Source organism: Myodes glareolus, chromosome 23 (genome assembly GCF_982192425.1).
Source record: "Myodes glareolus chromosome 23, mMyoGla1.1, whole genome shotgun sequence".
Taxonomy (NCBI): Eukaryota; Metazoa; Chordata; class Mammalia; order Rodentia; family Cricetidae; genus Myodes; species Myodes glareolus.
In genome coordinates this window covers 49,406,175-49,433,938 of record NC_142048.1, presented here as the reverse complement: position 1 = coordinate 49,433,938, position 27,764 = coordinate 49,406,175, and the positions used below count along the sequence as shown (strand labels likewise).

General features: G+C 43.0%; 1 protein-coding gene across 4 annotated transcripts in view; it reads left to right on the top strand.

Moving 5' to 3' along the window:
* The window catches only part of Slc20a2 (solute carrier family 20 member 2), a 91,919-nt gene that overhangs the window by 8,345 nt on the left and 55,810 nt on the right, over positions 1-27,764 (top strand). Inside the window, exon 1 of one of the 4 annotated variants that reach the window (XM_085680704.2) lies at positions 22,794-23,110. The exons of 1 other annotated variant lie outside the window; for it this stretch is intronic. The gene's annotated coding sequence lies outside the window, so the exon portion shown is untranslated. Of the gene's footprint in view, positions 1-22,793; positions 23,111-26,057; positions 26,609-27,764 lie in introns of those variants that run through there. 2 more of the 4 variants (XM_048456325.3, XM_085680703.2) reach the window with 2 other exon arrangements.

The following is a 27,764-nucleotide window of genomic DNA, read 5'->3' as shown; positions in this document are numbered from 1 at the left end:
GACAGTGGATGCTGCTTCAGAATTAGTCAGGATAGTTCAGAGCACTGCCGTCCTTTTACTGTTCAAGAGTTATTGACAGTTATTGCTCCTTCTCCTTAAAGATTTTGTCATAAGCACACCATGACAGAGTCATAGACAAACATACTTTTGTCTTTCCACAGAAAATGGCAGAAGTTATTGAATAAATAAATTTTTAAGGAACTGCCCTTTCAGTGGGGGCAATTTTCCAGATAATCCCACTTTCCTTGGTTATCTGGCTACGATGAACATGGGTTTTTCTTCTTTCCTTTTTTTTGAAGATTGATAAATTTGTATGTAAATAAAAATGAATTTATATGCACCGTGTATGCAGGTACCTTTAGAAGGAGAGGAGAGCGTCTGATCCTTACATTCCTAGAGATACAGTGACTAGTCAAAATGCCTAGAATTCTTAGTACTGGCAGCTGTAAGCCTCCCAGTGTGAGTGCTGGGAACCAAACCCAGGCCCTCTGCAAGAGCAATAAATGTTCCTAACTTCTGAGCCATCTTTCCTGTCTCCCGATATGGGGTCTTTAACTCTCATTCTTACAGATCACCATTAGAACAAAACATGCAGGCTCAAAAAGGAGCTTACATGAAATCCTTCAGGATGAGCTTCACGAGGAGTCGGGAGAGGGAGAGAGGGATCTGAGGGGTGCGAGTGTTGAGGTCTGGGAAGGAGTCATAGAAGGAGAGACGGCTGCCATACATAGTTTAAAGGAAAGCCTTCAAAACTAAGTTTGACTTACAGCTTCTTTTGGTTTGTGTGGTGGAGTGGGGATGAGGGAGTGTTCCCCATTACCTGACGGTATAGCTTATCCTCTTGGCAGGGAACCAAACACTAAACCATTAATAGTAGCAAGGGGGCAGGGCTCTAGCCATATCAAGGCCATCTCAGCTCTTGGCAGACACAGGGCAAGAAGTATGGCCTGATAGTCTGCAAGACAGGGGCAGGGTCTGTGATGTAACACGTCACACAGTAAATACATCTGCGTGTGTACAGGTTACAAGTGGATATTAAAGGCTGCTGCAGAGTTCCTAGTGGTTTCAGAAGTAAGCCGAGTCTGCACCGATGAGGTGGTGGGCCCAAACCAGACAGAGGAGTGGTTAGACGGATTGGTGGGGATCTCCAGTGGAGTTGGCTGTTTGAACAGGAGAGACTGAGCTAAGTGGAAGGCCTAGAGACAGTCCTGTTGGTTTTGATGCATGCACCAGGTGTCAAGTGATGGACCGAGGTCTTGGGCCATCGTAGTTGTGTATTCTGATCGCCTACGTAGTCCAGATAAAAGAGCAAGACCATTTCCTCAGTCTGGTATATCCAGTAGGTTCTTGCATCTGGTCTCCCTGGTGGGATTTTTACACACCCAGTTGTCTACATAGTCTTAACTCACTCAAATTTATTGGGGAGAGCACCCTTTCTGTTTTCAGGAATAAGTCATTTTATAAGTCTGGGCCGCTTGAGTGGTACTTGTTCCCATTGTGATGTTTGTGAAGCCAACCAGGTATTACCAGGGAAACTGGATTTTCCTTTTGGGACTCTTAGTCTCATTCATAATGATAATATTGGAAATGGAAAGTATTTTGAGGACAGTTTTATTAAAGTTTGAAAAGCATGGTATAGGATAGGTAAGAAAAAGCCATTCCTTTTAAGTAAATTGTGGAATAGAAATTGAGGCAACTCATTAAGAAAGGAGAAAACATTCCCAAGAATGGAAGAAGGATCTATATGATCATTAATTTATTATTTACATTTTTAGATTGATTTTATGTGCATAAATGTTTTTCCTTTGTGTGCGTATGCAAGGAGTGTGCATCCCTGGTGCTATGAAGGTCAGAAGAGAGTATTGTGTCCCCTAGAACTGGAGTTCTAAATGGTTCTAAATGTGTGAGAGAGAGGCTGCCCCCCCCTCACACACACACACACACACACACACACACACACACACACACACACACACCGGCCCCACCCAGCTCTCGTCTTTGCTCTGGTCAGTATTTCATGGGTGGTGCTTTGTTCATTCTGCTCATCGGATGTTCCCGGGAGGGAAGGCTCCCAGGCTCTCTCTGCAGGCTGGCTTCTTTCATGTTGCTCTTGATGTCTTTTTCCAGTCGCTACTCTCCTGTCAATAAAGAATACTCTCTCATGACAAAAGCCAGTTTAAAAATTCACTGTTTCGTACTCTGTGGAGTAAATTAGAGCGAGGCATAACATGACTTCAACAGTTTTACAGCAAAAACATGATTGAAGTCAACATGGGAGGACAGGAAGAGAAAGTAAATACTATTGGAAAGGACTTGTGTTAATACTCAGTTTCTAGAAATGGAGCGAACACAGCGGCTTTGACATTTATTAGATAAAAGGTCCTCTACACAAAAGTAGCCATAACTCTAGTAACTAGTTTTACTGGTGTGTTGTGATTTTTGCATTTCCTTTTAAGTCCTGAAGTTGTTTTAAAACACTGACAGTCAGCTTTTGTTTTGAAAGACTTCATGTCTCCTTAAAATTAACCTATGTTATCTTGTAATTACATTATAACATTCTGCAAATGCTTTGGACAACTGACTCATTGTTCCTTACACAAGAAAACTTATAAATTGTGTTGCCCGTTCCTCCAGACTCCAGTTGTATTGTAACAAAAGCAGGGTTTATAACGACTTTATCTTGAATACCAGGCATGGTAGCATATCTGTTTACTCTCAGCTCCCAGAAGGCAGAGGCAGGCAGATGTCTGTGTTTTCCAGGCTGGCCTGGTCTACATAGTGAGTTTTAGGCCAGCCAGGAACATTATGAGACCCTGCCTCAAAATAAAATTAAATAAAAATTTAAAAAAGAAAAAAAAAACTTTTCTTATGTTATTTGTAGGTTTATCTTATCTCTTCTGTTTTTCTTTTTCTCTTGTATATATGTTTTGTTGTTATTAATTATAGAAGATAATGGTTTTCATTGTGATGTTTATATACATGTATAGAATGTCCAGGAAAAGCCATGTATCTCGTATGGTGATGTTGAGATAAGAAGAACCCTACACAGTTGGATTCACTGAATATCTCTGCCTGAGCCTTGCTGGTCATACTGGTGGTTGCTGGGGTCTTAGAGCTGAAGGAGCTTTAGTAGCCACAGTTAAAGGTGGCCTCAAAGCTGTAATTGGAGAGGTCAAAAGGAATTGACATAGATGTGCTCCATCATAGCTGAGCAGGTGTATTAGAAAGTAAGGGTCCAGAGCACTGTGACAAGTGCCGGAATATGAGCATGAGGCAGAGTGCTCATGGGCTGATGTAGCCTCAGAGTCACTCCCACAACACCGCTCCTCCAACGAGGCCACACCTCCTAATCCTTCCATTCAAATATGTAAGACTCCGGGGGCCATTTTCATTCAAACCACCAGATGGCTCATAAAGAGATTAAATCTTATAAGGTTAGATCTATACGATACATATATGTTCAATGTGTGTGGTAATTTGTCCCCTATCTATTCTATCTTGAACTGGGCAAGTTATAAGTCATTTGACCTTGGTTTCTTTATCTGTAAAATGGTAATAATATCTAGTGGTGTTTATATAGATTAAAACTTATTATATGGATACCTGTATGCCTTTGTTTTTTGGTTTTTGTTTTTAAGACAGGTTAGCCTTGAACTCACAAGAGAACTTGTCCTCTCTCCCATGTGCAAGTATTAAAGGCATAAACCAGTATATCTTCTTACTCAGTAGGGGAAGTAAGGGCTTATTTAGATTAAAATCTCAGGCTACAGTCAGTCCCTTATTGTGAACTGACATTTTCCATTCTGAAAGATAACTTTGATAAGTATAGCATTCTTGGTTCGTGGTTATTTACTTTCAGAGTTTAAAGTATTTCATTCCATGCTTTTCTGGCTTTTCTGGTTGCTGATAAAGGTCTGTGGTTATTCTTACATTTCTGTATGTGAGTTGACATTTTCTCATGCCCCTTCTAGTATTGGTCTTTACTTTGTATTTTTAACATTTTGACTGTGCTGTGTCGTGAAGTTTCTTCTCTGGTCATGAATATTTTGGAGTTCTGTGTGCCTCTGGTGTCTGGACGTCTGCTTCAGTCTCTGGGTTAGGACAGTTTCAGCTATAATTTTGTTAGATAATTCTATTTGATTTTAACTCTGCTCCTCTTATACCAATAATTCTTGGATTTGGCTTTCTGAATATACCCCAGACTTCTGGGAAATATCATTCTTGCCACTTTTTTCTTTTATATGCCTGTTTATGTTATTGTCTCCGTTTTGTTCTCCATATCTTGAACTTTGTTCCTTTGCTTATTTTTATCTCATGATGATTCTTTCTAATGTGGGTTCTATTTGATTGACCATTTCTTTTATTTCATGTGTTTTTGTTTTGATTCTTTTTCATTGTTTCAGTCTCCAGCTGAATTTCCCCTCCTTATTTTGATCTTTTGCCTATCTTGTCAAGGTCTTAGATTTCTTTTGTTTATGGATCTCTTTGTTTGACTCATCTATATGATCATTAATTGCTTTTTATTTAAATTTTTAGATTTTCTATATATGAATGTTTTGCCTACATGTGCAAGCATTGTGCATCCCTGGTACCATGAAGTTCAGAGGAGAGTACTGGGTCCCCTAGAACTGGAGTGATAGACGGTTATGAGCTGCCATGTGGGAACTGAGAACTGAATTCCAGTTTTCTGTAGGAGCCGACTTTCAGTTTTGAATTGAACCTGGATTCTCCTGAAGAACAGTTGGTGTTCTTAACCACTGAGCCATCTCTTCAACCCTGATCAATAATTCTTTTAAAAAACGAGACACTGAATTCTTTCTCAGACATTTCAGCTCTGTGATTTTGGATTCCAGTGTCGGGGAGTTGATCAGTTGCATGCGGATCAGAGGAGACAGTTATGTCATATTCTTTGAGCTACTCTATCATGCATTGCACAGCCGCTGAATGGCTTGTCTTTCAGTTCTGATTTCCCTTCTGGTTCTACTTGGATGCCTTGGTTTTTTTGTTTTTTTTTTTTTTTTTAGTCTTTCTGGAGGGGTGTCTTCAGGAAGTTCAGCTTTGGGGACTTGTGAAAACTGGTGTTGGTTGTAAAGTAGAATCAATGAGGTGATCTGTATTAGGGTTCTCTAGAGGAACAGAACCTAAAGAATGAATGTAAACTTATACATACACATATAGGAGATTTATTAGAATGGCTTATAGGCTGTGGTCCAATGAGTCCAACAGTGGCTGTCTACCAGTGGAAATTCCAAGTATTCAGTGATTCACGAGACTTAATATCCAGCTGTTCTTCAGTAAATACCAGAATCCTGAGGAAGGAGGCTCTAATGCCAGTGAAGAACGGACTTGCCAGTGAGAGCAAGGGCAAGTGGCAAAGAGTAAGCTTTCTTCGTCCATGTCCTTCATGTAGGACACCAGAAGGTGTAACCCAGAATAAAGGTAGCTCTTCCCGCCTCAAAAAATAGGGATTAAAGGTGGATCTTCCTACTTCAGATGATTTCAATTAAAAAGAAAATCCACCCGGCAGTGGTGGTACATACTTTTAATCCCAGCACTTGGGAGGTAGGGACACACAAATCTCTGAGTTCGATGCCAGCCTGGTCTACAGAGGGAGTTCCAGGACATCCAAGGCTGCACAGAGAAACCCTGTCTCAACCCCCACAAAGCAGTGGGGGACTCTCAGAGATGTACCCACTTGTGTGTGTGTGTCTTTTTAGTTAATTCCAGATATAGTCAAGTTGATAACCAAGAATAGTCATCACAAGGGCCCCCTTGTCGCCTGGACACACAGTCATCTCCTTTTGCCATGCTTAATTTCCAAAAGAAAACAACCAGGTCATAATTACACCTAATATGTAGCTATTCATAATACAATTACATACATGTTATATATTACATACAGGTTATAATTATGCCTAGCATGATAGAACTCTCATACAGCCATGAATGCATTACAGATTTTAGACTAGGTAGCCATTCTTGTATTTATAAATATAGAAATACCCATCCCGTATTTCTTCCACCCTCAGCCAGCACCTCAGCAGGTCTTGGCTCTTTTCCTGCAGAAGTGACCCACACCTTCCTTCCTGAAGGGTCTGTGCATTTTGTCACCCTGCCTGGATTAGGTTATTGTAGTTTCCCATTGACTTTAATCACAGGATATGGTAGCACCAAGAGACACCCTAAAGAATCTCTGGTGCTCCACACATAATCTTTCTTAACCTCCTTTCTTAATTCTCCATCATGGAGAAGCAATCCAGTTTCCCTCTGGTAACCTGGATCAGTCACCCTGCCTCACACTGTTATCCCTTTCTTAGCCTGTTGGCTTCGGGGCATCAGAAGCCCAAAGTGGCTGGGGGGAGTCTGCACTTCCAGATCAATGGGATATTTGTTGTATCTCCTGACAGGAACTTATCCCTCTCTGGAACCAAAACTTTTAGATTACAGGAGCAGGAAGCAAAAAGTCCCCTAGTGGATCACTAGAGGTGATAGCAAGTGGACTATTCCCTTTCCACCCCTTGATCGCTGCACCTGTGGCTCCTGGCTATGGGGAAGAACCATTTCGTATATTGGACACTGATTCCAAACATACCACCTTTGGGAGAACCTCGCCCCAGCCCTCCAGGCTGCTGCCACCTAACTGGCACTATAACTGCCTTCAAAAGGCTCTTCCATTTTTCTATCAAGCAATCAAATCCACATGGTAAGACCAGGGGATTCCATGCTCATGGGTCCACTGTCAAATTCTCTGGCTGTGAAGTGGGTTCCTTGGCCAGAATCAGTGCTGTGTGGAATACCATGGCAGTGGATACGGCATTTTAGAAGTCTCCTTTTTTTTGGGGGGGGGGGCAGAAGCATTATGTGCAGGAAAGGCAAATCTAACCAGAATGAGTATCTACTCCAGCAAGGACAAAGCCCTGTCCTTTCCACAAAAGAGGTGGTTCAATGTAGTCAACCTGCTACCAGGCTGTTGACTGGTCACCCCGGAGAATGACGCCATATCTGCGGCTCACTGTGGGTCTCTGCTTTTGGCAGACCTGTTACCTAGCAGCAGCTGTAGTCAGGTCAGCCTTCATGACTGGCAGCCCATGTCAAGCCCACACATAGCCCCCATCTCTCCCACCACGACCACTTTGTTCACGTGCCCATTGGGCAATGGCAGGGATGACTGGAGAAAGAGATTGACCGTACACAGAGTGGGTCATCCTATCTACTTAATTGAACTCCTCTGCTGAGTCTCCTTTGATGAGCATTTACATGGGACACAAGTATCTTCACCCCCTTTGCCCATGTGGAGAGATCTATCCGCATACTTCTTCCCGAGATGTCTTCCTCACCAATTTTCCCCATTCATGCTCATTCCATGTCCTGACCATCCAGCCAACCCATGGCTACAGCCCATGAGCCAATGAACAATTGCACCATTTATGTTTCTGAACCTGCAGCTGTCCACTTCTGGGTGGTGCCTACATGAGGTGCAGAACCCTCAGTAAACCAGGCCCTAGTCCTCTCTTCCTCAGTCAGCCAATCATAGGGAACACCCCATGAGGCTATAAGGGCCTGCTTGGCAGCAGACAGTATTGTAGGAGGAGTAGAAACCAGGCATTGGGACAGCTTCATGGAACTTGCTTGAGCCTTCAGGACCTTCCTGGACCCAGCCATTCTCTCTCTCTCACACACACACACACACACACACATACACTTTCATTTGATAACAGATTGCTTCTGTGCATATCTTTCTTACATCTTGACTCACTGAGTCAAGGACACTCAGTTCATGATGATAACTTGGTGGCCCATGTCAAACATTCAGTGTCCACTACAGCCCGACAACGGGTCAAGAGCTGTCTCTCAAGGGAAGAATAGTTGTCTACGGACAATGGCAGAGCCTTGCTCCCAAATCCCTGCGGCCTCTTCTGTGATTCGCCTATAGGGGACTGCCCAAGGCTCCAAACAGCATCCCTATCTGCTGTTGATGCCTCAGGTACTCCTCGAGCCTGCCAAGTCTTATGTTTCAGCAGATTGGAGCTGTTAAAAGCCGTCTCCTGTTACAGGTCCCACTCAAAGCTGACCACTTTCGAGTCACTTGGGATATAGGCTGGAGTAGCACACCCCAGTGAAGAGTGTGCTGTCTCCCCAATCCAGGCCCACTGAACACCGTGCTGCTTTCTTGGTGGTGGAAGGGGTCAGGTGCAGTGCCTTATCCTTCACCTTAGAAGGAGTGTCTATGCATGCCTCACACCAGTGGACTCCTAAGAATTTTACGGAGGTGGATTGAATTTTGGTTGATTTATTTCCCATCCTCTGATGCACATATGGGTTACCAACAAATCCAAAGTGGCCGCTGCCCCCTGCTCACTTGGTCCAGTCAGCATAATGTCATCAGTATCGTGAACCAATGTGATGTTCTGTGGGAAAACAGATGATCAAAATCCCTTTGAGCTAAGTTATGACAGAGGACTGGAGAGCAGATATATCCGTGTGCTTCCGTTGCTCTAAGACCTCTTCTGGTATAAAAAATCTGTATTTGTCAGGCTTCTCTAGAGGAACAGAACTTAGAAAGTGAACATGTCTAATATATTTTTATATTAGATATAATTAATGTATTTATATATAAATATAAATCCCAAATGATTTGTTTATGTATTAGAATGGGTTATAGACTCAAAAGTTCTGTATTAAAGTGTATCTTACCAGCTCAGAAAATCCAGAAGCTCCAGATTAAAACTGGTCTTCCTACTTCAAATGATTTAATTAAGAAAACCCTCACAGCTGGACCCAACAGTTTGAGTTATAGTTAGTTGCAGGTGCAGTCGGGTTGACAACTAAGAATAGCCATCATAGGATCCCATCTTGGCTCGCACCAAGGGTGGGGCTGCATACTCAGCATGCAGGTAACCAGATGGAGCAAAAACTTGGTCATGTTTTGAATTATGTGAATCTGCTGGGCCAGGGGTTGGAGACTGCTGGATCCACTGAAGAACTGCCTGGGGGCTGTGGTCAAAGTCCCTGGTCTCAGGTGGCCTGTGGGAACACTGGGGTCTAAATGCTGAATTCAGAGTGAGCTTAGTACCCCGTTACTCTCTGGGTCCACTGGAGACTGCCACTGGTTTTTGTGTTAACTGTGAATCCTGGCCTTTGGTATTTGTCAGACTTCAGAGTTTTCTGGTTCAGTCTTTATGGTCTCTTGTCTGTATATACCATCTACAAATAAGGATGCTTTGACATCTTTTCCTAGTTGTATCCTATTTCTTCCCGTGTCTTACCGCTCTATCTAAGCCTTTCAGCTTTGAGGTTTTCCCTTTTTGGTATGATAGTGGCTATAGGTTTGTGGTGTATACCTTTTATTATGCTGAGATGTGTTCTTCCTATTTCCAGTGTCTTTTTTTTTTTTAATCAAAAGCCTTGTCACCTCTATTAAGATCATGATTTCTGTTCTTGAGCCCATTTATCTGATGTATTGTTACACTTACTGATTTGTGTATATTGAATTATACTTGTATCTCTAGAATAAAGCCAACTTAACAGTGCTGAAATTGGAAATCATTTTATTGGTTTTTTTTATTGTTTTTGTTGGGGGTGTGTGTATGTGTGTGTATGTTCATTAGATTGGCCTGTAATTTTCTTTTTGCTATTGTTCTTTTTCTAGCTTGAGTACCAGGGTAATATTAGCTTCATAAAAGGAGTTTGATAGCATGCCTTCTTTTCTGTTCTGTAGATATGTTTTAGAGATGTTGATGTTAATTCATCTTAAAAGCTATTACTTCAGACAAGGGGCTAATACCTAAAATTTACAAAGAATTGCAGAAATTAAATACCAAGGGAATAAAATCACTAATTATCAAATGGGCAGTTGTATTGAAATAGGCAGTTTTCACACACGCGCACACACGTGCACACACACACCCACATAATGGCTAATAATTGTTTTTGAATGTGTTCTGTATCCCTAGCCATCAGGGAAATGCTAAATTAAAACTACTTTGAGATACTACCTTACCCCTACTTCACCTCTACCTTCCCCTACCTCACCCCACCCTTCCCCTACCTCACCCCTACCTCATCCCAGTCTGAATGGATGTCATCAAGAAATCTGCCATCAGTGTTGGAGAAGATGGGAAGAGAATGGAACCTTATGCACGGTTGGTGGTGCAAATTAATGCGGCCATTGTGAACATCAGTTTGTAGGGTCCTCAAAATTTCAAAACAGAATCTCAGTATAACCCAGCCATTTCCCTCCTGGGCTTATATCCTGAGCTCTCCATATCCTGTCATTGAGATATCTGGACCTCTGTGTTTGCTGCTGTATTCACTGTAGCAAAGAATTGGAATCAACCTGTTGGAAGGTTAGTGTGTACATGAGCACTGCTCAGCTCTAGGAGAAAATGAAGTTTAAACGTTTGTAGTAAAGTGGGTAGACTTAGACTATAGAACATCAAATGAGGCCAAACAGCTTCAGTGAGAAGTTCCCAGGTGGGTTCACGAAAAGCCTTTCGTCCCTCATGGTATTCCCTTCCCTTCCATCCCACTCCCTATGGGGTCCTGTTCTGATTTTCCCTTGACTTCTCCATAACACTGTATTCTTCCTTCCTTGGTAGATCCTCCCCAGTCCCTTTACTAGGTACCTAGCCTCTGTGGCTATTTGGATTGTAGCACAATTGAAAGCTTTGAAGCTAACATCCACATAGAAAAGAAAGAAATTGTCTTATTGGGTCTGTGTTACCACAGGATGATTGTTTCTAGTTCCATCTATTTCCCTACAAATTTCGTAATTTCATTTTTCTTGACAGTTGAATAATATGGCATCGTGTAAATGTACAACATTTTCATTATCCATTCGTCTACTGATGGCTATTATTATCTCTGGCTGTTATGATTAAAGTAGCAGTGACCGTGGATGGGGAAGCGTGCCTGTGGTGGGGTGTAGAGTCCTTTGGTGTACCCTGTCTCAGTCAGTGTTCTGTTGCTAGGAAGAGACATCACGATCAAGGCAACTCTTTTTTTTTTTTAAGTTTTCATTTTACGTTTTACATACTAGCCACAATTCTTCCTTCCTCCCCTCCTCCAGCTCCCCCCAATTTCTCACCCCCCCATCCACCCCTCAGGGGAATAAGGCCTTCCTTGGGGGAGCCAACAAAGTCGGGCATACCAAGTCGAGGCAGTACCAAGCCCCTCCCCCTGTATCATGACTGAGCAAGGTATCCCACCACAGGGAATGGTCCAAAAAGCCATTTCATACCGAGGTAAGTTCTAGTCCCGCTTCCAGGGCCCCCCACAACAGATCAAGCCACATAACTGTCACCTACATTCACAAGACCTAGTTTGGTCCTATGCAGGTCCGCAGCTGTCCATTCAGAGTCTGTGAGCTCCCACTAACTCAGGTCAGCTGTCTCTGTGGTTTTCCTAACAATGATCTTGATCCATCTTGCTCCCATAATCCTTCCTCCCTTTCTTCAGCTGGACTCCAGGAGCTCAGCCTAGTGCTTGGCTGTGGTCATTACATCTGCTTCCCTCAGTTATTGGATGTAGATTCTATGATGTCTATTAGGGCAGTCACTAATCTGATTATAGGAGAAGGCCAGTTCAGGCACCTTCTCCACTGTTGCTAGGAGTCTTAGTAGGCGTCATCCTTGTGGATTCCTGGGAGTGTCCCTGGCACCAGGTTTCTCCCTAATCCCATAATGACTCCCTCTATCAAGATATTTCTTTCATTGACCTCCCCTTCTATCCCTCCCCCAACTCAGTCTTCTTGATCCCTCATGATCCCACCCTTTGACCCCTTCCTTCTACCTCCCACTCCTGGTTTACCCAGGAGACCTTTCCCTTTCCTGGGGCCCTCCATGTGTGTCCCTCTTAGCGTTTTCCTTTTTACTCAGCTTCTCTGGGGCTGTGGATTGTTGCCTGGCTGTCCTTTGCTTTACATCTGATATCCACTTATGAGTGAGTGCACACTCTGTTTGTCTTTCTGGGTCTAGAGGGTTACCTCACTCAGATGTTTTTTTTTACAGTTCCATCCATTTGCCTGCAAATTTCAAGAGATCAAGGCAACTCTTACAAAAGGAGGTATTTAACTGGGGGCTGGCTTACAGTTTGAGAGACGCAGTCCATTATCATCATGGCAGGGAGTGTGGTAACACAAAGACAGGTATTGGAGTAGTATCTGAAATATTTACATCCTGATCCATAGACAGAGAGAGAGAGAGAGAGAGAGAGAGAGAGAGACCAACCGACCCTCCACCTGTTGTGTGCTCTTGAAACCTCAAAGCCCATCCCCAGTAACACTTCCTCCAATAAAGCCACACCTACCCCAACAAAGCCACACCTCTTATTCCTTCTAATCTTTCAGATAGTTCTACTCCCTGGTGACCAAGCATTCAGATAAATGAATGAGCCTGTGGGGGCCACTCCCCAGGCGTAGTATAGCTAGATCTTGAGATAGATCAATTCTCAGCTTTTTGAGAAAACTCTACGTTGATTTTCCCCTTTCTTTTCTTACTTTTTTTTTTTTTTTTAAAAAAAAAAGAACCGTGGTGTTGGCATGCCTCGGAACGGAACTGTGATGTTGGCGTGCCTCAGAACCGTGCCTTCGTACTTTGACCTCTGGGCCTCCCGTCTGACTTTTCGATTTAATAGCCACTGCTGTCTGTCTGTCTTTCAATGCCTTGAACACATCATGTCTGAAACAAACTCTTTAACACTTGTCCCCCTGCCTTTCGTCCTCAACCCTTTCCTGCTATACCCTCCATCTCTTGTGTTTAATTAACCGTGTATTTGTCAGAGGGAGAGTAGAGGAAGAGGTTAGGCCGCACACGCAGGAGCTTGAACACGGCCAAGATTTCGTTATTTTTCTCCTGTTTATCTCCAGATGACTTGGACAAGTTGACCACCATCTTGAAATTTCAGTTTCCGTGGCTATGAAATAGATACGAGAGCAATCCATCTCTCAACATTGGGGAACCAATGAGCTCGTACGTGTTGGCGCTTAGTGTGACTGCTGATGCTGTATGCACAGCATGTGTTTGCCATTGGCCACTCCAGAGCCAGAGGTGGTGGTGTCTCAGTGCCTCTGACTCTACCTCTGGAGTCTCTCCATACCGTTATTTCTCCAGGGTCTTTTGTAAACTCTGTCCATTTTAGAAAGGACCTTAGAGTCCCCTGAAATCACATGCTCATTTTGGACACATGCCTGTGTCTCCTGGACCTTAACCTTCTAGTCACCTACAAAGGTTAGTAATACGGCTAACTGTTCCCGTCCCCTCGCCTGTGTTCAGGAGCCTGTGCGCTAACACATGCTACCCCAAGTTTCTCTGTCTTCTACTTTTGCACTGTCACCCTGCCAACTTTAAAACAAGCTTTTAATGCCATTATCCTGAGTAAATAGCTGTATTGATCCTAGCTGCGTATGAGTTTCACCCCTGACACATACTGGAATTATATGGGAAGTTTTTTGTTTTAAGTATTGATACTCAGGCCCCAGCCCAGAACAGTTCATCAATACTGACATATAATAAGCATCAGTATTTTGCCTTAAAGATTCCCAGGAGATTTTAATGTGTATCCAGAGTGGAGAGCCTCAGAGCCACGTGGTGATAGACGGCCGGCTTGTTAGCTTGTGTGTGCCCTACAGCGGTCTTGCCTGATGACCCTAACACACTCTTCCCCCATTCCTAGTCCGTCTTCTCTTCCTAGAACATACTGTCCCCTGCCTCAGCCTTTTCCTATACTGCTACCTCTGCTAGAATAACTTTCACTTTTTCCTCCCTGTGGGCATTTCTGATTCAGAACCTTCTCCACAGTACAGAGAGACTTGCATTCCTTCCTTTGGCTCTGTATTAATAATTATTTATAGATCTCTTTCCCAGAATATCCTGAAGTCCTAGAAGATACGGTCCTGTTGATTTTATTCCCCTAGTGTGTGTGTGTGTGTGTGTGTGTGTGTGTGTGTGTGTATGAATGATCAAGCAACATCCTGCCTGGTGTGGGAGAGGGTCAGAAAAATGTATGGGCATGGGAAATGGAAGTAATAGGAAGCCTAGCAGGCTTGCAGTCTTCTGTTGTTTCTCATATTTCTGCAAAAAGGAAAGACCGGGCCCATAAAGTGGCTCTGCGGGTGAGAGTGCCCGGGCCCCTGTGCCAGCCCCTGTGCCAGCCCCTGTGCCAGCCCCTGTGCCAGCATTATGACCTGAGGCTGAGCTCCAGAGCAAGCTCCTAGTTGTCCTCCGAGTGCGCATGTGCGCACAAGTAAATAATAAAAATTATTTTTAATTAGGAATGATCAAAGTACACGAAGTTTGTCATCTGGAACTAAAAAAGTTCCAAGCACTGTGCATTCATGAGTCTGACAGCAGTGTCATGCTCCCCGAGACTCTCCAGGGGTTCTGTGATCTCAAGTCAGCCTGAGGGTAGTGGCAGCTGTTTCTCTGGCTCAGCAGAGTATTCCAATTTAGTTACTGAGATCCGCAAATATAGACACTCCTGTAAGTGTGTGCTCGTAATTTTGATCTCATCTGGGCCTCTGTGTTGTAACTGCTGACTAACCCTTCTCCTGGCTATTTTAAATACCTTTTTTCTATATATTCTAAAGACTAGTAAGTGTGACTTTGTTCTTCCTTTTGTTTTTTTCATTACCCAGGATTAATTTAAGATGATTTTGAAAGAAATTGTCTTATTTTGTAAATCATATCATAAAGACTCTTGGATATTGGCCTGGGATGTCTGGAGTTTTTCTTTGCCCTTTGTCTCAATTCTTTGTCACGGACACTAACCACCACAAAGCACTCAGGAGCGGCAATAGTGATTCAGAGCTGGTGCACGGGTGTGTGTGTGGGGGGGAAGTTCTAGTCTGATGTGACCTCGGCACTCATCACGGCTGTGTGCGCTCATCAACAAGTAGAGATGCCATCCAAGTAGCTGCTCGTTCCTGTAATAATCATGAATAAGAAGGACAGCATTTTTCTTTTTAAAAATCAAAATAATGATTGGAATCTATGACTGTTACTCTTGTATGTCCATCTATCATTTAAAGGAGTTTTTTTTCATCTCTAAAAGAATCTGATTTTTTTAGAAGGCTGCTTTTCTTTTTTTTTCAGTGCAGCTTACATGAAAAGTTCTCAATTGTGGAAATCAAAAAGGACAACTCTCAGTCATTGTCAAAGAACTTTCTGATGGTAGAGTCCAAGAACTGGGAAGTATGTCCTCCTGGCAATTTGAGGAATACGATGTCAAAGAAAAATAGGAATCAACTCTTAACAATGAAAGCATTAAGGTCTAAAATAGATAATTGTCTATTATTTTGTAGTCTACAACACCCAGCCCATCCCAGGCCTCTTTGTCCACTCTTCCTGAGAACCAGAGCCTGTGGAAGAACCCATTTCTGTGTTTATGAGAACAACCTCCTAGATTGTTATAATCACTGAGCTATTATGGTTCTTAGAGCTAAGTTGCTTATCCCCTGACTCCGGATTTTTATTGTTTTGTTTTTGTTTCTTGTTCTTGCTTTAAGAAATGAGTGGTCACCACAGTACTTTTGACATGAATCGCTCTGTTTCTGAGGATGCACTTGTGTACATTGCTGGCAGTAGCCATCTTTTGGATATAGCCAGCTATAACTAGAACATTCCATCGCCATAATTTCAAGTTGATTTTAAACTGTCTTCCCTATGCTTCTCAGGTTATCCGGTTGGAAATGGATCGTGTTTGATCACAGCAAAAAGAAGGGAAAAATTAGAAATTAAATGCTTAGCTAGGCATAGTCTGGCACATGCCTTTAATCCTAGCATTTTACAGTCAGAGGCAAGCGGATCTCTGAGTCTCAGGTCAGCCTGGTCTACAGAGTGCATTCCAGGATAGGCAGGACTACAAGTGAGATCCTGTCTCAAAAAAAGAGAAAATTACAAATACCAAAAGGTCTGAGATATAACTCAGTGGTAGAGCATTTGTGTAACAGTGGTAGGGGTGGCCTTAGGGTCAGGCCGCATTACCAGAAAGAATAGTGAGGAAAAGATGGAATAATTAGTGTCATTTGGGAAATTACTGAGTTTTTTTCCTTTGGTCTGGTTCTTAAGTTTTCCTGTAGTTAGATGAGGTAAACTGAGAAATGGACACATGATTAGCAGTCTAGCTAAAATTCAGATTTTTATCCAACAGAAAATAAGTGATAAAGTTTGATTTGTGATCAGTAAAGTTTACTTTTGCAATGTTTCTCAAATTACGCTTCTAAGCAAATCAGTGATGCAAATATGATTACCAGAAAGTAGTATTCCCTTTGGCATGGTGGGATAGGGATGGTTCCATGGTTCCAAGTGCCTTTATCAGGTTTTTTTTTTTTTTGTAGAACTTCATAACCACTTTTAGTCTATTTATCTTCAAAACAAAGATTAATTCCAGCAGTGATACTGCATTCAAAATCACTTTTAGGGCAGGAGAATAAAAGTGTTTTCGGGGCTGGGGATGTAGGGTGATGGCAGGGCACTTGGCTAGCATGCATGATATCCTGGGCTCAGTTTCCAGCACTGTAACTCAAACACACACACACACACACACACACACACACACACGCGCATACACAGTAATTTTAGTTAGACCCTATCACTACTTCCAGTAAAATTAGTCTGAAACTAATAAGCTTTTGTTAGTCTACTTTTTGAATTACTGTGACTTTAAATCCAATGTCTGACTCTGCTTCTGGATCTCCAGTCATAGTGCATTTAAGATTTCACATTAGCTTAAACAACAATAAATGATAGGAATAAGATCGCACCTAATAAACCCATGTTTGTTTTTCCGTTCATCACTGCTCCTTCTTCGAAGCTGGCACTGTGCTGTGTCTGTGTAGCGGTGTCAAGCACAGCAACTTGTACAGTCAAGTACAGAATTACCGCCTTGACGAGACAGGAGGAAGCCGCCTGTCTGAGAATAGAGCAGGCACAGCCTTATTTCTCTTACCTGAAGCTGGAGTTGGGAAATGGGAAAATATATTTGAGCCTTGTACTCAAATATAAACAATCTGTGAGTGCAAGAGAAGGAATAAGGGAACATTAAATTCCACTTAGCACATTCTACACCAAGGTAGTGTTCTGATTAGATCGTATCAGCATGAGACCGGAGAGATGGCTCAGTGGTTAAGAGTTTTGCTGCTTTATCAGGGGACCCAACATCCATTACTGGCACAACTATATGGAGGCTCACAATGGCCTGTGATTGCAGTTCTAGGGGATCTAATGCCTCTGTGGACTCCTGCACATATGTGGTACACTACATACCCTTAGTCACACACAATATACACATACACATAAAATAAATATTTTTTAAAAATTATCTCTACATATCTAGATCTATATATATATCTTTTTAGAACCGGAGATGTAACTCAGTGGTAGAACTTTTGCCTAGCACATACAGGGCTCTGGTTGCCCTCCCTCCTAGATATTACACAAACATGCAGAGAAAGAGAGAGAGAGAGAGAAAGAGAGAGAGAGAGAGAGAGAGAGAGAGAGAGAGACCATCTGTCTATAGTCTGTGCATTCATCCATTGTCTCTACCTCATTGTGCATGTGTAAGCACATATTTAACAAAATGCTTATGCCAGGCTCTCCTGTGCATGCTTTCCAGAGACAACTCCTTTCACCTTCATAATCACACGGTAGGCGTCTCTAATTATTATCCCCGTTTAGAGACGACGATGCCGAATCATTGCCGTAGACCCCATCTCTCATTGACTACTTCACAGTGTAGATTTGGAGAACTCAAGTAACCTAGCAGAGATCAAAAAAGCATTAGTTGGAGGGGCTGAAATCTGAGTCCAGGCTGTCATTTCTCCCTCTCTGTGGTCTCTCTGGCTTCTGCATAATGTTCCTTATCATTTTGTTACAAAAACTTGATCTATTTGCAGAAGCCTCAATTCAAATGTCATTTCTTCCTATATATCCTTTCTAATTTACATACTTTTCTTACATTCCTATAAGAGTGAACTCTTTTTTAAAAAAGTTTTATTTATTTATTTATTTATTATGTATACAGTGTTCTGTCTGCATGTAGGCCTGCAGGCCAGAAGAGGGCGCCAGATCTTACTATAGTTGGTGGTGAGCCACCATGTGGTTGCTGGGAATTGAACTCAGGACCTCTGGAAGAACAGCCAGTGTTCTTAACCTCTGAGCCATCTCTCCAGCCCCAGAGTGAATTCTTACCCTTTGGGATATCATAAAAGGTTATGTGCACTGCCCTGGCTAAGATTTTATAGTTCTTCTTCCCCAACTCCTGGCCCCCCAGACAGGTTTCCTCTGCATAGTCCTGGCTGTGCTGGAACTTACTCTGTACACCTGACTGGCCTCGAACTGAGATCTGCCTGCCTCTGCTGCCACCACCACCCGGCAGGTTACATGATTCTTAGAGCAAAATTTGTCACAGGCCTCTCGCTGTTCACATGCTTCTTGAATGTTCCAGCAAGTTTCATAGTAGCAGGAACCAATGACTTAAAAAGGTTAAGTGCATGGCTGTTATAGTATAAACTGCTCAACTGAGTTCTAGTAGACTTAAAAAATTACCCTGGATATGAGCATACTTCTTCATATACATGTATGAAATTCTCAAGGAATAAACAAAAAATTTTCAAATATGAAGAATATAGGTACTATAATGAAAGTGGGTTTTTTTGCACATATTTTTGTAGGGAAGAGATTGAAATAAAACTTTTCATCGATTGTGATAAAAATGCAAATTACATCACAGTGTTACAGTGACATTGCCGTTTATCAGAAGTATTTTTTAAACAGTCGTGAGTCTTGAGTTTCCTAGTTATTGACATTCTTTTTTTTTTTTAACTGACAGAAAATGTATGGTGAAAAAAGACTGTTTAATCTTTTAGAGTTCTGTGTTTGTGTGTATATAAATGATACTTTTTTTTTTTTTTGAGATAGGGTTTCTTTGTAGCTTTGGATTCTGTCCTGGAACTCGCTCTTAGGCTGGCCTCAAGCTCACAGAGATCTGCCTGTGTCTGCCTCCCAAGTGCTGGGACCACCGCCTGGCATAAATGATACTCATCATTCATTGCTAAGATTTTCTATGGATTATACTAGTGTGATCATTTGTAAGGCTAGAATAGCAATGTATGTTTTAATGAGCTTTGGCTACAAGATGACACTGAATACACTCTTGGGAGGTTAAATCACTAGGATTGTGAGTTCAAGGCCAGCTTGGTCTAAAGAGTAATATACCATCTCAAAAACAAGGCTCTGGGTACTGTTTGCTAGTGTCCCGATGGCCAAGCCAGAGTCAGTGTGGGAAGGAACTGCCCAGTGATGAGGCTGGAGTGAATAGGGAGACTATGACAACTGCAGCATGGTGTCCATGTGCATTGCCTAGCCAGGATCCCAAATTCGAATTCCACCCAAGGCTAGGTGATGTAATAGAGGGAAATCAAAGAGGCTATTGCCGTAACAGCGTTTAAAGAGTGTTCGCACACCTCGGGTTTCCTCGGAATGCTTAGCAGTCATTTGAAATTCCTTTCAACTTTTCATATTCTGAAGTGTTGAGCTTTAAAAGTGGAGCGTTTGATCTTCACTTGTTAAAGACCCAATTGATCTTCACCAGGTGCTCCATTGATGTGACATAGTCACAACACCACAGCCATTTATTGAAAGCACCTGTGGCCCAGCGTGGTAAGTCATCTTGGGGAGCTCTCAGCCCGTCCTTTGATGTCAGCATTATTGTCACCATTTAACACTTGAGGAAGCAGACACAGAAGTCAGCAATGTCCTTATGGTCACATGGCCCAGAGGCAGTACCTTACAGTAACACCAGAGCTTCTATCCGATGGATTTCTTCCCTCATGGGTTGGTACTTTTTTTTGTTTTTCTTAAGCATGCACTTCGTTAAGGCTTTGATTTGTATAATCCTCTGAAAACCTGAGAACCATGGCGAACCCTGGAAATTTCTCGCTTTACCACTTTCAATATTTGGATCAAATATAAAGAGCTAAGAATCGAAACCTTGCAAGTTAGTCTAGATATAATTTTTAGATTTTTTGGAAAATTTCGTCTTTTCACAATCCATGACACTTTGAGGACTCCAGAATACAATATAGCATGTATATTTATTCTGGATCTTAAATTTTAAATTTCATCAGAAAAATAATCTCTGTTTAAGAACTGAGTTCTGTCCTCTGTGTTCCTGGCTCCCTGTATCATCACATGACTTCCAAATGTGAACTCCTTGATCGCCTAGGTTTGTCTTCCATCCCTGTCCCCTCACTTAGCGCCAGAACCAGCAGCACCCCACAGTATTGCCCCACAATATTGTAGCTGCATACCATACCTGGGAAGGAGACCCTTCTTTTGACTTACTTATTTATTTTAACCCTTTCTCAGTGGTCTCCCTCTGCCTTGGTTTCCCTTAGCTTTCAATTTCCCCCTGAGTACTACCAGGCTAACCTCAGCTCTCTTTACTCTTTGGGGTCACAGACCCTTTTCATAAAATTACGGGGGAAAAAAGTTAACACTCCAGAAGAGTACACAATGAACACAGGACATTTTGTTTATTTTAGAAGTTCAGAGTTCAAAACCTTGAGTCTTCGCATCCTTGAGGAGAGATGCAGCCCAGAGAGCTCTGTGAATATGAAGACGATGAATATGGCCCAATACAAAACTGTAAACTTCTTTAAAATATGAGATTTTTTATGAAACAGTTTGTAACTTGATTGCACATTCTCAGCATGAACTCTACAGATAATGCTGTGTTTCAGTGTCAAGGGTCTGATACTCCTCTTCTAGACCTAGAGCAAACACATAGCTTTTGATTTTTTTTTTAACTGATGAAGAAGCAAGCAATCAAGTGTCTAAAGTGAATTAGAAGGTGCACTGTTTCCTTCATAGGTGTTGTTTCTTGTGATTATTCTCTTTGTTTTTCTGTTTTGGGTTTTTTATTTGTTTTTGAGACAAGGTTTCTCTGTATAACCGCCCTGACTGTCTTGGAATTCTCTCTAGACCAGGCTGGCCTCAAACTCACTGATATTCACCTGCCTCTTCCTCCCAAATACTGGGATTAAAGATGTGTGCCACTGCTACTACCTCCCAGTAGGTGCTTGTGTTTTCAAACAGGGTGTTAAGGGAAACAACAGACTCATACTTGGAGATTTGACATAAGAGGAATTAGAAAATTGCTCAGCATTTCTCGCTTCAGAATAGACCTTACAATGCAGTCTGGATCATCTACAATGCGAAATATAACGTGTTTCTCACAATGCAGCTTTTTTTTTTTAACTAGATGAGAGCATAAAGAATTTTTTTGCTAAGAGACCTTCCTACTAAACACAAGCATTTTTTGGATGATAATATTTTTTGTTAAAATTAGCCCCACAGTGTCCTCTGTTGGCATTAAAAAATTCTAGAGTAAGTTTGCTGAAAGTAACCCTGTTAATCAGAGGTTAGCTCTCTGGTTAGTGGAGCTTATATATTTTCTTATTTTCTCCAGAAGCTTTGGGCGAGACGGCCTAGAGCGCTCACTAGCTGCCATACGGTGGGGTAGATGGGCCCTGTCCGCAACAGCGTAGGTTGGTCACGGGGCTAGAGTGTCAGGTACGCAACCAGCGATCTTTATAAACACCATGAGGAAGATCATATTAGCACTGTATGCCAATGAAAGCTAACCATTGGCAACTTTGGGCAAGCTTGTCACAGATGGACTGTGCTCTTTAAGAGTCGGGCTGTGTTGTAGTGATCCATGCTGTAGAGGCAAAGCTATAGAGCAGTGGTTCTCAACCTGTGGGTTGCGACCTCTTTGGCGGGTGGCATGGCAAACATCCTGTGGATCAGATCTTTACATTACAGTTCGTAACAGTAGCAAAATTACAGTTCTGAAGTAGCAACAAAATAATTTTATGGTTGGGAACCACCACAATGTAGGAATATTAAAGGAAGGTTGAGAAGGTTGAGACACCGAAGCCCCTGAGCCTGGACCTGGGAGTGTTGAGTACAGTAATTCCCCTGAAGTCTAAGCTAACATGACCTTTTTTGTTTTTTGTTTTTTTTTAATAAGGAAACAAATAGCTCTGAAAAGATACGTGGGATTTTAGGCATGTTGTTAATGTGGAGTCAGGTCAGAGAGGGTTTTGGAGGAAGGTGGTGTAATTCAGTTGTCTTCCAGGCGGAGTTACTTTGTATCTGTTGGAAGGGCAGGTGACTGGAGGTTTAATTGGAGAAGATCCATTCAGGGCAAAGTAAGCCATAGGAACTAACTAATATGCTTGAAACTAATCAGTCTGAATCATCCGTGGTAGACGCTACACAGTCTATGCCTTTGTTCTAAGTTGTAGTTGGTGAGAGCACTGTGTTCTAATTTTCTTTTAAATATTGACAGTGGTTTGGAGTCTTGAACTGTTTGCTTGGGTTTTAGTATACTTAGAGAATGATCATTTGCTCCAACAGAGGACAGTTCTTCTAGTTGTAGCTAGCCACACAGGGAAATGCACTTCACAGTGTGTTTGGTAAACTGGAGATGTTTGCTCTCGGTTGTGGGTTTTGTTGTTGAAGTGGCCATGTGCCCTCATAGCACCTCCTTGGGGAGTAGAGAAGGAGAGCGGAAAGCCAGTGGGTAACCTCAGTGGATGTCCCCAATGTCCCACGAAGAGCAGACGGTGCTGCCACCTTGTTGTCACAGTTGTCTGACCCGAATGTGCTTAAACACCAGGCGCTTGCCTGTTCCGGAAAAGACCTTCTCACTTTTTCTCTGTCAGTGCTTGCAGAGCCGACTTGAAGTCAGTCAGTAGTGCCCAACTGGATTCAGTAATTAGCGTAGTCGTGATGCTGTGCATTGTTCGGCAGGGCACACCCCTTGGCCAGAGTCCCATTAAAGAGGACACCAGTGTTGTCCTAGTGAATAAATCCCGGCCCACATGATGCAAACCAGCGTGTTCCTGCCTGCTGCTCGGCTGCAGTTAATTTTAGCCAGCGTTTGTTCTGAGTTGTAAAACTGTGTACCCAAGTAGAAGTTAGAGAGCTGCAGTGTGATTGCTGGGCCTGATAAGATAGGCATCTATTTTAGACTCCAGATTGTGTTTATATGATCCAGAGAGAAGACCTCTGAAGAACTGTGCTTCAGATTTTCTTTCAAACTACTTGTGAGTACTCTGGGAATTTTAACATTTCTCTTTGTTCTCTATACCTTAAATCTCCCTGAAGTGACTATCATGGTAATTGTATGTGCCTTGGGAAAACTAGTGTGGCTGCTGCGACTGGTCCGTGTCGGAACAGTGATCCAGTGATCCCTTTCCATGTGTGCTGCTGCGAGCACCTTGACTTAATCAGCTCTTCCCGGAGAAAGTATTTGATTCTCATTCTTATTTCTTTAGTTGTAGATTAGCCCTTGTTTTGAATGTTAAAATGTTAGATGGGTAGAAATGGTTTCTGTACACAGAAATGTCACAGTGTTTCTAAGCTTCCTTCTCTCTGGTAGCCCCTGTGGGGGACGCATGTTGAAAGTTAATTCCTGTTCTACCCCTCTCAAGTGGATCTGTTGCAGAGACAAACGTTGTCTCGCCAAATGTATAGACAGAAAATATCTTTTTTAAAGGAAAAGCTTATGCTTAAAAATAGACCTTTCCCTGCCTAAGGAAAATAACTTTATAAGAACCCATTTAGGAAGAAGGTCTTCAAGCAGTGGTTCGCAGCCTTCCTAACTCTGTGACCCTTCAGTACAGTCTCTCATGCTCTGGTGATCCCGGCCATAAAATTATTTTTGTTGCCACTTTATAACTGTAATTTTGCTACTGTTATGAATCAAAATGTACATTTTTGGACATAGAGATTTGTCAAAGGGGTTGAGACCCACTGTTTTAGAGGATGATTTCAAGTGTGTTGGCTTTGTTATTAACAGTATCTAAAGCTCTGAACTGCTTTCCAGTTTGGCCAGCCCTAGCTTAAGTCTAGACTGAAGCAAAGGCAAGATTCCAGTGTTACTTTGAATCGAACACAAGTCACCCTGCATAGTTTTAACTATGTTTACACTTCAAGTAGAATGACTTAAAGTCAAGCGGCTTAACAGCATAGAATCCGAAAGAAATCTCTCTATCGGTTAACTACACCCGCTTTTAGGAATGTGGATTTTTTTTTTAATAAAACAGTTGTTCGCCCATATCTCCATCTATAAGCAAAGAGGGAGGCAAACCCAGGGTTAGTTATGTCATGTTCCCATTTTACAAAACTTTACCTAAAGGTTTCTTTGTTGTTCTGTGTTGTCTGACTCTAAATACAAATGACATAAGGTGTCAACGATGAAAGGAAATGTTTGAGTGCTGCATTTTGTAGGAAAAGAATGTAAGAATTGAAAATAGCACTGAATTCCTGGGCTATTTTTAGATAGAAACATTTTTTGAAGCTTAGCCTTCCGAGCAAAAGAGAAATCTGTAATTCTAATAGAAAAGGCCCTACTGTCATCTTGAGCGGAAGGGGCTCTGTTCCGGCAGATGCTCCGAGATGCTCATGTCATCGCAAGACCGCTGCAGCTCTTGACCTTCTATTTGCCCTTGCTAAGAAGCCCCTGGGAGCCCTTGAAGTATTCATAATGATGTGCTCTGGTCCTGCTAGTTTTCAAGCTAAAATTAATTTGATCATTGTAGTTTTTAATCTTGCCCAAACGAAAAGCTGATTAGTATTTATCCAGTTTGAATGTAACAGAAAGAGGTTTATCTGTTAGTGGGAAGCTTGTGTTCTGGGACAAATTGCTAAAATACTCCTAGACACTTGCAGAGCGTGCGTTAGTGATTTCCTTGTGGTGAGAGTGATAGGTTCTTCAACGCGGGACTATGCACTTGGTGGTGCTGGGGGCTCGGGTGGTGGCTGCTCCTATAATTCTTTTCAGTATTGGGTGTGTATCCTTGGTGTCCCATGAAGGGCCACTTGCCAGAGATCCCTCACAAGTGGAATTAGTTATGTTGAGTAGTTGTGACTTTGAATGCAACAGATTACAGTGAGCTTGACTCTGTGGCCACACATGGGAGGTCGCATGCTAAGAAACACGGGCTGCCTCCATACTACAGGAAGAGCCAGCTGGAACCTGCCTGCCTTGCTGCCCCTCCACTCCAGGTCTGCCCGCAGGTTTGTGGGATCTGCTCCCACTGGCTGCCTGCCCCTTTACCTTCCTCCTTGCCTTAAATCCTGCTGTGCTGAGGCAGTAGGTTTACTCCGCAGTTCCTTTAATTACAGCCTTCTACTCCAGAGCCTTGAGGAGCTTAGCAGCAGCCTTTGGCCTGGCTCCCCTGCATTCACGTGCTCTCTGTTTGTTTAGCTGGTTGGTTGGTTCATGCGGGGATGTGAATAGCGTCCAGGACCTCCAGTACTCGCAAGCACTCACCGTCCGAGTTACCTCTCCAGACCCCACATCAGGGCTTTGATCAAGCAGCAGCCTGTCTGCCTGGCTATAGGCAACTGCATTCTACAACAGCTTGCCTTTGCTCGGTGATTACATCCCTGGAACATTCGCTTTGAAAGGGCAATTTGGCAGAAAAATGTTGTGGTGTGCCTAGTTTCAACCGTCTTGTCTAAAGTGAAAGGAGGGTGGGCAGAGCGGAGCCCCCAGTTGTGCCCGTGTTGACTCCAGTCAATAGCTGCCGGGCTGCCCGGAAGAATGCTGATGTTTCTGGGAAATACTGGGACTGCTGTTGTTATGTGCTGAGCACCTCCACAGCGCACACAATACACAAAGAGAGCATAGTGCAAAGAGCTCACGCGCTAAAGCTCGGCAGTGCCAGAAACGGGGGCCCTGACATGCAGTAAACAAATTGGCAGAAAGACAACGTGAAAAGGGAGAAGTGGGAACTAGAGCACGGGTGTTTTGAGGGCACGGTAGCTTCTGTTTCTGTGGCCACTTGCAGGATAGGATTGGGTCAGGCGTTTGTGTCCTGGTGCGGCTTTGCTCTAGGTAGCAGCTGGGGCTAAGTGAGGCCGCCCAGAGCCCCATTGTCCACTCCCAGTCCTTATCACTGCCACCAAAGGAGGCATTGACGTTTCCCATCACTTGAAGCTATTGTTGGGTGGTGGCTTCAGATCTAGTGTGACAGTAAAAGCAGGCTTCTCTGTTAAACTGTTTAGACTTGGAAATCTGACCTTGCGTTCCAGGTTCTGTATTCTCTCCACGGGGTCACCTGGCCCCGTTCTGTCTTAGAATGCTGCGCTGTGGCATCTATCTGGTTTCTCAGAAGATAAGCATTCTTAATGTCTGTGCAACGCTGCTGAAGCTCCCGGAGAGTCAGGAGCACGTGACAAAGGAGCGCTAACAGGGCGGCCTTGGCGACAAAAGACCCATGAATGTGTGCACAGGGTTGCTTCTGAGTCATTCGCCCTGGCAGGTCGCTGACTCGGGTTCTGGGTCTTGTTTATGGCTCTACATCAGAAAGAAACTTGGAGACATTCAACAAAGAACTTCAAGAGAAAAGAAAAAAAGAGTCAAGGGTTGGAAATGATGGTTACAATAAGAAGAGGTTAGAGGACTTCTCTTTAGCCTGGAAGGGAGGAAACCGCCTGAGGGACTCTTTTCGTCCAGATACACTTGTGCTTGTGCATCGATCCAAAGGTCGTGAAGAACAGCTGGCACCGCTGCCCTTGGGAATGTAAAGGTTCAGGTACAGTGATTGCCGTGGTGTGGCTGCCACCTGCCAACTTCAGTTCCGCCTGGGAACACGTCCAGGTTCTCGGGCCCACCCAGACCTATTAATTTGGAATTGGTGGGGAATATAGGTTCTCAGGCCCACCCAGATCTATTGATTCGGAAGTGGCCAGAATGCAGGTTCTTGGGCCCACCCAGACCTATTGATTCTGAAGTGGTCAGGATTGCAGGTTCTTGGGCCCGCCCAGACCTATTGATTTGGAAGTGGTGAGGCTGTAGTCCAGGGCTCTCTTTTAACAATTCTCTAAAGCAATTCTGATGTCTGTTCCACAATGTATTAGGAAGAAAAGTACCACAGGAAGAGGAACAAGGATGCTGAAAAGTGTGAACTTTTCTCTCTGGAGTAATAGAAACTTGGGTTTATATTTATTTGCAATTTTTAAAATATTATCTCTGACATCAGGAGATAATGACCTTTCTAACCCTGACTTGACTCTGAATTGCTTTTGGTCATTAATATTTAACCTAGAAAATACTGCATTAACTTTTCTGAATTCAGTAATTAAGTCAGTGCCTGTCTTTGTTTTCTGTTTGTTTGGGGTTTTGGTTGCTGTACTAGAAATGGAACCCAGGGCCTCACACCATGCTAAGAGCAAGTGTTCTTTCACTGAAATATGCCCTCAGTGTGATAATACTAGGCTGTTTTTGTTAAGATTTATTTGTTTATTTATTTGTGTGTGCGTGTGTGAGAGAGAGAGAGAAAGAAAAAGAGAGAGAGAGAGAGAGAGAGAGAGAGAGAGAGAATGTCATGTCTATGCAGGTGCCCACGGAGTCTTTAAGAGGATTATTCGATCCCCCAGAGCTGGAGTTCCTGGTAGGTGTGAGCAGCCTGATGTGGGCGCTAGGAACAGAATTCAGGTCCTCTAGAGGAGAGCAAGGGTAGCTGCCGAGCCGTCTCTTCAGTTGCAGGCACCAGTTTTAAATGAGGATACAAAGAATAAGATGAGAGAGGTGGTAAGTGCTATCGGATGGATCGTAGTAGGTTTAGCAGTGGAACTAAATAGATGTATCCCTCCCCAGTGTCTTCTTCACAGCCACTGAGTGCCAGCCCTTGCGCACCATGCCACAGACTGCCGACTAGATCAGTCACTGTCTTCCTGAAACCTCTCAGA